This window comes from Meleagris gallopavo, chromosome 12 (assembly GCF_905368555.1).
Source record: "Meleagris gallopavo chromosome 12, MGAL_WU_HG_1.1, whole genome shotgun sequence".
NCBI classification, from domain to species: Eukaryota; Metazoa; Chordata; class Aves; order Galliformes; family Phasianidae; genus Meleagris; species Meleagris gallopavo.
Window position 1 is genome coordinate 19,233,048 of NC_139415.1, and position 14,181 is coordinate 19,247,228.

At 50.4% G+C, this 14,181-nt stretch overlaps 1 protein-coding gene across 2 annotated transcripts in view; it reads right to left on the reverse strand.

Moving 5' to 3' along the window:
* CTDSPL2 (CTD small phosphatase like 2) overlaps positions 1–14,181 on the reverse strand; it is a 35,290-nt gene that overhangs the window by 20,844 nt on the left and 265 nt on the right. The window contains exon 2 of one of the 2 annotated variants that reach the window (XM_085233933.1): positions 3,629–3,799. The exons of the other annotated variant lie outside the window; for it this stretch is intronic. The gene's annotated coding sequence lies outside the window, so the exon portion shown is untranslated. The remainder of the gene's footprint in view (positions 1–3,628; positions 3,800–14,181) is intronic. 2 annotated transcript variants of the gene reach the window in all.

A 14,181-nucleotide genomic window follows, 5' to 3' on the forward strand; every position in this document is an offset into this window, starting at 1 on the left:
CAAGAAATCCTCCTGAGTTGTATTGCACTGAAACCCAACTGAGCTGCAACGTGCCGAAACACCACCAAGAGTAACGTCCAAGCTGAAGTCACAATACAGCTATTTCCTTTTCTGCAAGAAATGCATTTTCTCATCACAACAGGAGTTAGAAGCTACCTTTGTTAGCATGTCCCTTGTTGCTGAATGGATAAATAGTCAATAATTCTAAGATATGACTGATGTAGCAACTACTGGCCTCTTGTTTAGTTACAGGCAGTGGTGGGATGGGCACGGCTCAGCCAGCAGCAGCGACGCAGCTGCTCACGGCCAGCCTGAACAGCGCAGCCATCGGGGATGGTTTGCGGGCAGCTACATCTCAGACTCAAATGAAAGCTGCTCCAGCTAACGAGGAACACCACAGCTGATGACAAGTTTCTGAGAAAGCAGGAGCAGTGCTGCAGGGACACGGCCAGGAGTTCGACGCTTCGGTTACACGTGACGTTTGTGCTGACTGCCGACAAGCGCGGCACTCGGTCCTTCGTACATACATGGCCAGCTTTCCATCAGCACAGAACACAACAGCAGTGACAGCAGGGACGAAGGCAGGGCAGCAAAATGACTGCTGTGCCAGAGGTGGCCTGATATTCCAGGAGTGAGGGGAGAAAACACAAACCGCAGTCTAAATGTGTGAGAACTGGCTACTTGTAATCCTAAGCCCTCTAGTCACAGAGCCATTACAACTCACAGCCCACATGAACATACTTCCAGTACTGATATCTGCAACAGAATTTGCATTTGGTTTAAAAGATTCAACTGCATGCAGAAAAATGAAAACCATTCACAAGGATTTAAATCCAGCTTTCTGCTCCTCCTCCTTACGACGGGGGAAAAAAGTTAACAACAGCATTCTTATGCAAAAAAAGTAAAATAAATGTGTTATCCAAACTTGGATCTCGATTTTGCTTCCTTACAAGTTGCTGCCAGATGTTTTTTGTGTCTAATTTCTGCTGGGAAGAACCCACAACAACAGACATATGGTCCTATTGCATTTCTGCACCAACCAGGAGGATCTCATTACAAAACCGAAGAAACTACCTAACATCAATGGATGGAATGTGCAAGGAAACCTTGAAAAACAAAATACATTTTTACTTTGGAAACATTCAGAAGAGCATTATTTTCTAGCACATTCTCACGGAGTGAGCAGCATGAGTTAACCAAATCATTAACCAAAAAATTCCCACATACAGTTAAAAGTTCTCAGCATTCATGTATTTGGAAGAAGTACCGACTGGGTCCTAGCAGGAATTACAGTCTGAGACAGAAAATGCCCATTAAACTTTTAAACCAAGGAGTCTAAATATATCAACGTTCAAACTAAACAGTTAGCAATGTGCTGGAACGAAGTTAGAGAAAAACAACACTGCTTTGCCATGTTCAAAACATTCTTACAATCTCCCAGGAGCTCCAGCCCTTCCACGCTTTGAAAAGAGAAGTTCATTTGCTTCCATATCGGCCTCTTCAGGAATTCTTTTAATTTTCTGTTCTGCTTGCTGAAAGCACCCTCTCATTTGGTAAGTTGTATCGGCACCTCTTCCATCTGTACTGCAGGGATGCCACCAGGGCTGCAGCACAGACAAGTGAGCAGACCAACACTTCCACCAGCCGGGCTGTGAGTGCCCTCACACACACCAGAGGGCCTGGCTCCTTCCCACCGCGCCGGCCGGCCCTGCACACCACTCACCCACCGCCTGCCTGCCTCCAGCCCAAGCATGGCTGCAACACGGCTGCAGGGAACGCGCCAGGCTGACCTGCTTGCTCTGGACCCGCTCGCTGTGCCAGGAGCTGCGCTACAGCCAAAGCCAGGACAACTCCGAAGCTCACTGTTCGCAGGACGCTGCTTACCAGCTCCAAGTAATTCCCGTCCATTTCCTCTCCAGCAGATTCTCTTTCAAGATCCTTCCAGCAGCTCAAAATTCCCACCGCGTAACAGCGCGACTGCTTCACATCGACTTCTGATACTGAAGTATTACCCTAACATCACGAGCCTGAAGCCAAGCAAACGTGTGAACAGCAGATATACAGAACACTGAATGACTCGAGCTGTTTTCTGCATCACCCGTGGGCTCACTGCCCATAAACCGTGCTGCCATCCCACACACAGGCATGGGGCACCTATGGGATGGAAATCCCTGCGAGTGACTTAGATCTCTGAGAGCCCATCTCCAAACATTCTTCAGTTCACAATGACTTATTTTCCCACCACATCTGGTACTACAGTTTTAACTATTTTTCCAAAAAATACTGAAAGAAAATCAGGTACAGCACAGCACACGTAATTACAGGGTTTAAGGTTTCTGATGCAGGAGAAGGTTTGAGATGGTGAACGAACAATAGCGATCAACAGTAGGAAGATAAAACTGACAAGAACATCCAAAATCACAGCGTTCAGTGACTCCTGCATTACTGCAGCGCTCGGCAGTAACACCGAGTGCCACCACTGCAAACAACGGGTTCCAGCTGCGAGCGCAGGAAGAGCTCTGCAGGAGCCTTCAGGCCGCAGCCAGGTGAGCGCTGGGAGCACAGCACACAGGCACAGCTCTGCTCTGCTCTGCTCTGCCTGCAACTCCTCAGCCCAGCAGCCGTGCAGGCAGCACCGTCGTGCCCCAGGAGGTGACCACGCACTGCTGGACCCGGGGCTGTGCTGCACAAGGAGAGAGGAACTCCCTCCAGCGTTTTGTAGTGACTTCTGCTGCTACGGATTACATCTGCCTCCCACTGTGGGTGCAGCATAGAGCAATGGAGTACTTTTTCATATGCCCAAGCACAGCTGGATTCCAAGTGGCAAAAGGCAGCCAACGAGCTGCTCTCCTCTCTGAGAGTCTGTGCCTGTACAAGGATTTCTGCCATCCAGGAGATGATGACCATTAAGTATGACGAATTCATCCTGCAACACAAACCACGCTGAAGAGCATGGAATACATTTGATTGCAACAACCACGATATTCTTCCCACACCACTTGCACAATGTCACTTGGAACGTTCTTATGCAAAGGCAAGAAGGCAGCACAACTGCTTTACTCCTCAGATTTTAAGCAGGAATGCCAACTCATGCAGCTTGTGTTGCAGGTACAGACACGGGATCGGAGCACACAAAGCTGAGCTGTTATCAAACATAACAGCTTTCTGTCACCGGGTTTGGAGTGGGGAAATAAAGTGAAGCCTCGGAGCCACCAGTTCAAGTGATCTAGAGCTCTGCTGAGAAATCACAGCTCTTTCATCCAAATATTCCCAGACACCCAGGCTGGACCACAGCAGACAGGTCCACAGAAAGAGGAACTGAGAAGAACGTTGACTCCTTTTAAACAAATAATACCAGTTGTATTTCATGAGCACATTTCACTACTGCGAAGTGGCCCAGATTTCAAGTAGGAAGGAACATCTCTGCAAGGAGACACTTTCACTGAGGGGGCTGAAGACCATCCACATAGCACTAGGGATGCTCTCAAGGAATGTTTGACCTCACGGCAGTGCACACAGAAGCCTGAGTCACCATGGGAAACCCAGGGGAAGTGAAATCACATCAGCCTGCGCCTGGTGAGGAGGGAGAACTACGGAACAAATAAGGTGAGCACGGTGGCAGCCCTACCTGCAGGCACAGCGCAGCCGAGGAAATCACTCACAGACGGAGCCTCTCATGCAGATCGGCCCCACAGCACCTCAAGAACTTCAAGGAAAAGCTTTTTGTTGGCTCAAAGGTGTTGAGATGTCTCCCTCTCAAAGAGCCTCGGCCCTTCTTTAAGCAGTTTGTTCTCCAGCCCTGGAAAATTACAGTAATTTCATCTTATTTCAGTTGATGCACTTCATATTTGGCAACATAATATATTGCTTGTCACCCTTCTCGGATTTCCCAGAGTGTTTTTCCACAACCACCTATGTGAGAGACAGCCATCAACTGGGAAGTCAAGGGTCAGGAAGACTGAAGTAGTGCCCCCGTAGTGCAAGGAAGAGCAAAATATGAAGACAGTAGTCTATGAAAGCAGCAAAACACACCAAACGTACCCACGTGCTGCTGTGTGGTTACAAATCTGGAGAAACCAGAGAAAACACAAGTTCCATCAAGACACTAGTTAGCCATTACAATTAGTACAGGCACAACACAAGTGCACGTGTAGAGAAAGGCAGCAGCAGATACAGCTGCTTCAAACCAGCCTTAAATCACCCAAGAAAGGTGGTGGTCACAATCTGGTAAACGAAGAAGGAATCACATACCCCTGTCTGAGGATCAGGGCTCACGAACTCTCCAAAGGAGAGAACCTCCGTGCTGAGATGCTTCCCTTGCAGCAGCCAGCCCTCACACGAGCTAAGGGAGGAGTGGAGCTGGCTCCATCCCTTCTGGTGACAGAGGTGAATTGCTTCCGCCTGTCCTCCCAGGGCTGCTGTGCCCTTCACCAGGCGCTCCGTCACTGCTTCAGGCCACGACCGAACCGTTCCCATGCACACCCTAACAGCCCTCATGTCCGGGAAGCACCTTTTCTTCTCCTCCGCCTCCTTCAGGTCACCAAAGTACATCACTCTGAAGGCCACGCTGGAGGCTCCCGGGCTTCCATCCCCTCCTTTAACCGCAGTCCCTCCACGTATCAGCCTGGGGCTCACTCGTGTGGCCCTGCTCTCCTGAAGCCAAAGTGTCTCCCTCAGAAAAATCACTGTTCTCATCAAGATTTTGCCAAACGAGGATGAAGAAGGCTTTTTATAATTGGCCCTAAGAGAAAATAATTTTTCTGTTACCGTATTTTTCTGCTCTCACAATCCTATTTCTAGGCAGCGTTGTTTTGCCACTGCTGTGCTAGCAAGGCTTTGTTTTGATTACACCGCATGCATTTGGAACTGCAAGTTTATTCCCTCCTGGCCAAGATATTTTTCTCTTTGTGACTGCGGGAACACACTTGTCATTAATTCAGCCTTTTCAGCTCAGGTCAGACTCCAACCAACAAAGAGAAACGGAGAGCCGAGTTAATTGTAGAACAGCTAATCTCAGAACGCAGCCCAAATCTGCGGCAGCAGAAAGATATTATTTACAGTCTCCGATGCTGCCAAGACAAGAATTTTACATTAGTCATCCCTGCATATCGTGGAGCTCACCAATAGCTGAGATGTTTTGAAATCAAAGTTTGCAGCACTCGAGCTCGAAGCAGCAGCGACAAATCGCGGCAGAAGCGGCGCTGCTCCGAGGGGCTCCTGCCGCAGCAGCTGCCGGGGACACGCAGCGCTGCACGGACATTTAATCCACGCTGCCAGGCACACAGGAGCCTATTTTTGGAAGGCATCTCCCTCTTGTTGCACGCCTGCTACCAACAGGTCGGCCAACACTTCCTGAGCAGCGCAGCCAGGATGTTGTTAGAAATTCTGAGCGCCACACAAATCTTCAGCAGCTCCTGGCACTGCCTCTGTCAGATCACACATGCACACACATAAATACACGCACGCACACGCATGCACATACACATACACACACACACACATGCACACGAGCTTACTTGAAGCGAGTGTCTGACACCATGACAACAAACTACATTTTTTCTTTCACTACAAGATTTTTCCTTTTTTCTTCTGGGTGACAAACACAAGGAAACACCACTGGCTGCGCAGTGGAAAGGTGCGAGTGCTTTTAAACAATATTCCAATTATGCAAAGTATAACAACTACAACTTAGCACAGCAGCACAAGTTCTGTAAGCCAAACCGACCCTCAAACACGCTATAATGTTCACACTCTTCTCTGGTTCTACCCTGCGTCTCATTCGTTGTTTCCCAACCTGATTACCTCCAGTTTGGTCCAACATCTCTGGCACTTCAAGCCGTGTGAGACACGAGGAAGCAGTATCTTTATAGCTGTAGAGCAGCAGATACCGCAGGTCCTGCGAACAAGCAGGGGATTGCTCCTGTTAGAGCAGATCCCATTTGTCTATTCCCTTCCTTTGGAAAGTTGGTGTTTGTAAAGAAGGCAGCAGCTACAAAACTACTGTTATTACTGCGTGCAGCACAGGCTTACATGTTGAAGAATACACACACAAAACACAAAACCAGCCAACATTTCAGTATGCCTGGCAACCTGGGAGACTTTCTGAGTCAGAGAAAAGGGAAGTGTGCATCTTTCTCACAGGGCGCAGGTCCATAGGCAACACCAGCAAAGTGGAGTGGAGCAGACAGCAGAAGTTCGTTCAGCTCCACACTTATCCCATAAATCTGACTTACATGTTTTAAAATAGAGAAATCTGCAAGGAAGAGGAGTGCTGACATCAGTCCCGAGCTTCAACAGTTGTTGGACCTTTCTCAATCATTCTGCAGCACTGGGAGCAAGCGCAGCCCCTCCAAAAGGAGCACAGATTAGGAAATGGCCATGCTGTTGTGAAGCACCACAAGTCTTTCTGGCAGGGGTTAATTTATTACATTATGATGCAGTTACATGACATCATAATTTGGGAGAACACTTCTGACGCTAAGGAGACCTACCTTAAATATCAAATTTAACATCAGTTACCTCGTGCCTTCTCTATTTATGACACAGCCCACACCACTCCTCACCTGGAGAAACAACTCAGCGAAACCTCCAAGGGACACTCCTCATCTTTACAACCGCTTTACTGGAGACAAAAGGATCACTTTCTCATTTCCACGCCTCCTTCCTCCCCACCCCTTCCAGCCCGGGAGACACTCCTGCACCGTGCACTGTGACCAGAGGTGGGCTGAGGAATCGGGGCAGCTGTATCTCACGATCCCCCAGCAGCACAGAGCTGCCAGGCGCCGTTCCCCTCCGGCTGCCCATCCGCTCCCCTGGGCTGTGCTGCTGGCCGCCCTTTGGCGTGTGGCCGCAGGAGGTGCTCAGCAGAGCAGCAGGCACAGAGCCCAGCTCACACCGTGTGCCGCAGCTCCACAACGCCAAGCCCACCTCGCTGCTCCCGCTCCTCCCCACAGCAGCGCTGGCACTCACGATCCCTCCAGCCAGCCGTATTTTCAGGCCAGCTTGCTAAACTGAAACGCTTCCGCACGTGAACGGGGATCAGAATGAAAACACACAGCTCCCAGCAGGGGACAGGACAGCGGCAGCGGTACGCTAGGAAGCCCGGGGTTAAAGCAGCGTGCCACCATCACCCACCTGTAGCCACGGAGCTCAGCATAGCTGCTCAGCTGGCAGTGTGCTCCTGGGCACGGCTATGGGGCTATCAGCAGCACTCTGGATGCTCAAGGGAACTCAGGGGCACGGGCTGTTCCCAACAGCAGGACGGAATGCGGCCCTGCTTTGGGGCAGGGCTCAGCTGTGGGGCAGGGCTCAGCTGTGGGGCACAGCCACACGTCCTGCCCCTCTGCACTCCCGGTGTGAGCGCAGGCAGTGGGGATCAAAGCAGTGCGTGACTGTGCTGAGCTGCTGGGGATCGCAGCCTGCTGCCAGGCTGGTTTGTTGGTGTGGTCACCGGCACCATTTGGGTTTCAAATGGTTCTTGTATTTGCTGGCAAGTTATTTTAACAGATTATTCAGCCATAAATTTGTAAAGCAATAGCACTGCATGTCAGGGTTTCATTTGCTTATTGTATGCTTTGAATAGCTGTATTATTTAGCAAAAACACTGGTAAGCTTTGCTTAATACACTTGATGACTTTTTTACAGCCTGGCTTCCAGGGAAAACACGGCCCATCCCATCACCCTGCCCACAGCCGTGTCTGCCCGTCCTGCAGAACCACTCACAGCACCAACCCAACCTGGCAGAGGGAGAGAAATCTCCAACACGATCCTACAGGCTTCCAGAAGACCAACCACAGGAAGCCAGGCTTTATGCACTCTTACTGTTCGAGTGGCCAGCTGGATTATTTTGGCTTGCAATTATCTTTCCGAGAAGAATTCTCATTTCTGACATGATACGACAACAAAATAACTCAGGAAGAGCTTGGGAAGGCAAAATGCTGGGCACGCCGTTCACAGGTCAGCATCTTCTGTCCCTGAACACTGCAAAGGACCAGCACTCTTATACAGCGATACTTAAAAATACTGTGCTTTGAAATGGAAAAAAGGCACTTTACCCCATCCTTATCAGCCATATATTTTATAAAACAAAACTGGGTTTTTTACACTTCCTTTGAATGCAGAGGACAAACACAACGAGGCAGATGAGTTCCAACACACCTGCTGCAAGCAGAACCAATTCCGCAGGCTGCACAGAGCGCAGCACCAGCGAGCACCCGGCCCCAGGGAAGGAGCAGCGCTGTGCTACGGAACCCAGACTGTGGGGCAAAGGCATCCATCTGGGCACTGAGAAAACCCTGCTTAGATTTTACTCGATTCACTTCTTCTCTGTGAAGCTGACCGAGGCTCCGACCTCCTCCCCTTCCTGCCTTCCCCTCAGGTCTGCCCTGCTTCCATCAGCCGCTCCCCGTCTCGCTGCTCTCACAGGATCACGACACAAACAAGAACTTCCAAAGCAGCGCAGCACCTCCTGCTTTCTCACATCACAAGTTTGTTTTAAGTAAAACCGCATCCCCTCCGTGGCTGGGAGCTGGTGAGCTGCCCGAAGCAGTGTGCCCAGCCCCGTCCTGCACTGACGCAGCTCAGCTGCAGCCCTCCGGCCCAAAGCCGCCCTCAGCACCGACCTGCTTAACTTTGGCAGCACAGACCACTGGTGACAAACGTTCGTTTCTTAAACTGTTTTATGACTTGGAACCACACTGTGCTAACTGACTCGGGATATTTTTTACGCTATTAATCTTAGAGAATGAACGTCATCAAACATATTCTGGATATACAATAAACCGATCTACTATCATGAGAGAATTACTTTCAAATAAATCCAGCAGTGTAATTACAACAGTTAAGCACGGCACCTCTTCACCTGGAACCTTATCCGTGCAGCCCATTTTCCAGCTGAGCTCTCAAGGGCCTTTCCTTAAGTGTTCTCCTAAGCTTTCCAGTCCCTAAGCAACATACAACTAAGGAGCTCTAAATACAGTAATTACAGCCGTCTAAGAACATCACTTCAGCTACGTTCAAACTCTCCAAAAGTTTCTTCCAAATCTGCATTTTTAAGAGCATAAATTTAAAGTGTAAAGATTCCACCGACTTGCTTTTCTTCTTTAACATTCATAGATTCTGCCTTGATAGCAAAATAAACAAGACCTCCCAATCATCTTTAAATTGATTTAATTACAACTGCTTGGTCTTGAGTTTAAGAAGGTGTCAAATAAATTGAGCTACACAATTCAATCAAATACAGTATGCTTAAATCTAGCTTACACAAAGTACCATTAACATTCACACAGGTATTGCTGCTGTTTACAAGTTACCTCCTTTCTTTCTTAGAAAGCAAACCTTAACACTGCAGGCTATGCTGTACCCCTCGTTGGCAAAAGCACCACAGCCTCACTGCTGCCCATGTAACCACTAAAGCTCTCACGCTCCACTCACCTCCTCACTGTGCAGCACAGGCAGCAGATGCTGCAATGCCACGCAAGCAAAGGACGCCCAGTGCAGCCCGAAGGTGTTCAACCACGGCCAGGGCAGCTCCTGTAGCCCAGGACACAGTCCTGTACCCCTGTACTCCATCGGGCACAGAACGAGAGAAGGTGTCACAAAGGGTGAAAAGGGACACTGCCAGTGTGAGCAGGGCATCGGAAAACGCAGACAGCGCAAAGGAAAACCCAGACACCAGCTCTGTTACCTCGTCAGCCCACTCCTTCCTGAATCAGCAAACACGACACCACTGGCTCTGAGCGCTAACCTACAGAAGAACAAGCCTGGAGGAAACTGCCGGGGGCGAGGCAGGACCCAGCAATGCAGGAGACGCTCAGACGTACACATGCCCACATTCAGCGCTCTGCAGACGCAGGTGCCCACAAAGCCCTGGCCAGACCAAGGATACCTGCCCCGGTGTGCCCAGCCACCAGCCCAACCACGGCTGTTCCGGCCAGCAGGAATGAACAAGCGATGGGGAAATGGTGATTCCCTGTAATCAAACATAGCTCAAGCAACAAGCCTCCCAGTGAGCACGAGTGCAACTTGTGCTGGCACACGGAACCCCTTTGTGCAGGGCTGTACCGCTAACGAGGCGCCTATCGCTGTGCCAGCACAGCCCTTGTGGTACAGCCTAACCCTGAGATTGAATTACCTGCCTTCCTCTAATTAGCACCGCCTCAAATACAGGGTGAATGAAAGCAATCATATTTTAGAATGGCCTAAAGTAAACTGAGTTATGACTTAGACTGAATCAGCACAGCTAAAGCCAAATTGCTTAGAACTGCTCTGATTTGATCCGAGCTCCTGTTAATTTACTAACTTCAATTAGCCATCCTTAAACACAGCCTAAATCAAGGCAGATCCTTTTCTTTCATGGGAGGGTTCAGAAAAGCTCACATGCCCTACAGTATTGCTTTCTTTGCCTTCCTCTGCTGATAATGCCACGCGTGCTGCGCTGCTGCTGCATGTTTGTATATATAGGTGCATGTATTTGCATACGTAGGTAAATTCCAATCCAAATGTTTTAGTTGTGTAACTTTTCTCTACATACACCTTGTGTATCAGCAGTGAATGGTAGGATATTTATTTTAGCCTTGTACTACTGTAGGTAAGCACACAGCTCCCTTTCTCGATGCTGTGGAGTTAACAGCTCCTTTCAGTAAAGCCTATTTCCATCGTAATCCTTATCTTGAAGTTACACTGACACAATATTTTATAATCAAAACTATGGAGTGCTTTATGCCCTCTAACTGGATTGCTCTCCTAACAAAAGACATGTGAATTCAGAAGGGAGTTTGGACCATTTGGGATAACCTCCCTCTGTTGTCTCTTATGAACAACCTGAGCACCCACTCCTCTTCATGGGCAGAGCACTCATTAAAGCAGCTGGAACAGAGAGGTGCCTTCCAGACACCAGCTGTGGGCTTCTTTTCACCCAGATGCACACGGATCCAACGGATGGGGCTGAACGCACATCGAACTCTGCCCATAGGGAGCCGCATCTTTTTGGTCACAATACAGCAGAGATCGATGCGGCTGCCCACTTAGTTCTGCCCATGACAGCTGTATGTTTGCTTCTCACCGCCCATCCCTGCCTCAGCGCCCCCAGCACGAGGGCAGCAGGAGGGGCAGCTGGGGACACACACCTGCAGTGCTGCTGGAGGTGGAAATACACCTCAGGCTTCCTGGTACTCAGCTCACTGTTCTACACCAGAGCGTCCTGACGACTGTTCTCCCTGGATCGTGAGGTGAGATGAAACAACTTCTTATTTTCCATAGTTAAGAGGACTTTAATCAAAGTAATTATTGAAGCTGATCTGATTAGGAAGTAATCTATTTACAAAAAGTTAAGACTGCCAACTGGGAAACAACTATCCAGCCCGTGATTGGGGATGATTTCATGCTTAATTTTTCAAGTGTTATTGAATATGTCATCTATGAATGTAAAATATTTATTTTCCTTAACTAATAAATAATCGCTATCTCAGCAACGCAACGTGCAAACAACACGTAATGCTGGCTTGCTTTCAAGCATCCGCGTGCGGGGCTCTCCTCGGAGCAGCCAGAAGTGATGTGCTGCACCTGGCACCGCACGCCAGCAACCACCAATTGCAGGACAGCTCCTCGTCCTGAGCCAGCGCACACAGAGCTCACCTCCTTTCCGGGACGGGGCAGCGCCATTCAGTGCCAGCACTGCCCCCTGAAAACAGCCAGCCATTCTCAGTGTGATTCACCACCGACGTGCTTATGGCGCGGATTTGCACGTTCTGAAGACTTATCTGGGATGTACAAACATCAAATGAACTCTTTGCATACAACAGACAAAAAACAATCCTCCACTTAAAATTTGCAAGGGATCGGTGCCAGCACTGTAGTGGGAATGCAAACTGCTAACAAAGGAAAGAATTTCATTCCGACTTGGCTCTTTACTCTGCGGGCTCGTAAGAGTAGAATCATCGCATCTGATCCACTCAGCTCCGAGCCAAACAGCACTTGTTTGAGAGGAACGCTGCTGGGCAGGGAGGGCGCAGCCCCTGACCCCAGCTATTCTGTGCTGGTACATCCACATCCAAAGGCTGCTCCCTAGGAACCGGCTGCCCCAAAAACTACAAACACGTGGGTAGGTAAGGGCTGTACAGCGACTGAACAGAGAGGAGCCACAAACTCCTAAACTGGAAAAGGCATCTTCGGTTTCACATCTACAGTGTTTTGAATTGCAGGCTTAAAGTCATCTGAAGATGCTCTGGAACCTCCAGCTGTCCTTTCCGGAGGGCAAGAAGTCTCAAGTTGCTGTCAGAGTATACAGATGCCTAGAAATGCGCATCAATTTTAAGTTTCTGCCAAATTCCAGTCCTGCTTGATGCATGCTGTTTTGCTTTTTCTTGGGAGCTCCTGCCAAAACAGCTCGACTTCCAGTATTAGCAAAAACATGCAAGTACTCCAAGTTATTGCTCCACTTACACCTATGAAAAGGTTTCTAGCACAGGAATGAGATATTTGCATAGAAAACTGTCAGAAGCGGAAAAAGCAATTCTCAGTTTTCTGCATAATAGTATGTTTGTCGGTGTCACCTCGGCAACATTACAGGTGATCAAAGAAAGTGACTGCGATACACTGCGGAGCAGCTGGGTAAGATGGAGCAGCTCTCCTCCGGAGCTCAGGACATTTCGTATCACGTAACACGGCTCAGCCCGCAGCAGCGTCACGTCGGTGTGCTGGGAATCAGCGCTGGGAGTGGAAGTTTGGAAAATCACCTTTAAATTACAAAAACGCACGTAGTTCCAACATAAGCGGGGTGTTTACATCTTAAGAAGAAAAGTGATCTCACTAACACGAAACCTGGGGGACAGAATGACAACTGGGTTTTTCTTTAACGAAGGAGCTTTTCAGATGAAGGAATGTCAGCTTCGGTGCATACTCCGCTGACTGGAACACGATCAAGTCTTAACTAAGTTCCACATAATGTTTTCAGGGGAAAAATGGAGAATGTTTTATGGAATTCAAGTCAGGATTTGGCTTGCATCCTAGAACATACATCTTGTTATGAAAACTGTTGAATCGCTTTTAAGCAGGCAAGCCACAAGTGTCCCTGGAGCCACCCATTCACCTGGAAGGCCCACAGGCAAAGGGAAGGCAGAAGAGCTTCGGTCTGGGGCAGCCAGGGGCTGCTGAGGGAGGGGAGATGGTTTTGGAAGTACCTCGTGTATGGAGCTGCTCGCTTGTGCCTACAGCACGAAGCAGTTAAGACTTGTTTTCTGTTATTGTCACAGATCCAATACGTTACTCCAGCTACATCATAATCTCTTCCTGCCTCAGTTCATCCATGTGTAAACCTGATTCACTAACTCTTACCTTAATGTGTCATGGGGCTTAATTAATAACACTTAGGTCTTTTAAGCCCTCTACAAACATTAACTACTTCTTGTAACAACTCTCAGAGGTATTATTATCCCCATTTTACTGATGGAGACATGGCAAAAGAGGCCGCAACTCCCCCAAGGCGGCAGAGCAACGGTTACTCCTAGAGATCCCCTCGGAGGCCCGTCGTATCGTAACCGTGGAAACTTAGCAAGAAAGGCAAAGTCGACGCATACCACCTCAAAAGCACTTTCAGAAGCGCATCGTAACCGGAGGACCGACAGGACGCACCCAGAAGCAACAGGCTCGGGATGGGATCGCGAGCCACGGCCGCCACCGCACAGCACAGCGCCGGGGCAGAACCCACCGAACGGCGCCGAAGCGCCGAGACCCGTCCTCACGTGCCGCCGCGCCCCGTCGCACCGAGCGGCGGCGAGCGGACGAGCGAGGCGGCACGCCGAGCACCGGGCTGCCCCGCGGCGGGGCCCCGAGCCGGGACGGAGCCGCCGACCCCCGCGGGAGGAGCCCCGCCGTACCCACGCCGGCGCCCGGCTCGGCGACGGGGCTCCCGGCGCGGGGCACGGCCCGAGCACAGCGGGGATCCGCCGGCCGCCCCCGGAGCCGGCCCGGCCGGGACGCGCCCGCCCCGCCGCCCCCCCCGCACGCAGGGCCCGGGGCGCCCCGCAGGCCTCGGCCCGGGGCGGGGAGGCGGCGCGGGGTGACAGCCGCGGGCCCGCTCCGCACGGCGCGGGATGAGGGCTGAGCGCGGGCCGGGCCGGGAGGAGCGGGCGGCGCCGCGGGACGCGCGGTTCCCTCCCGCGGGCCCCGGTCCGGGCTCCGCCG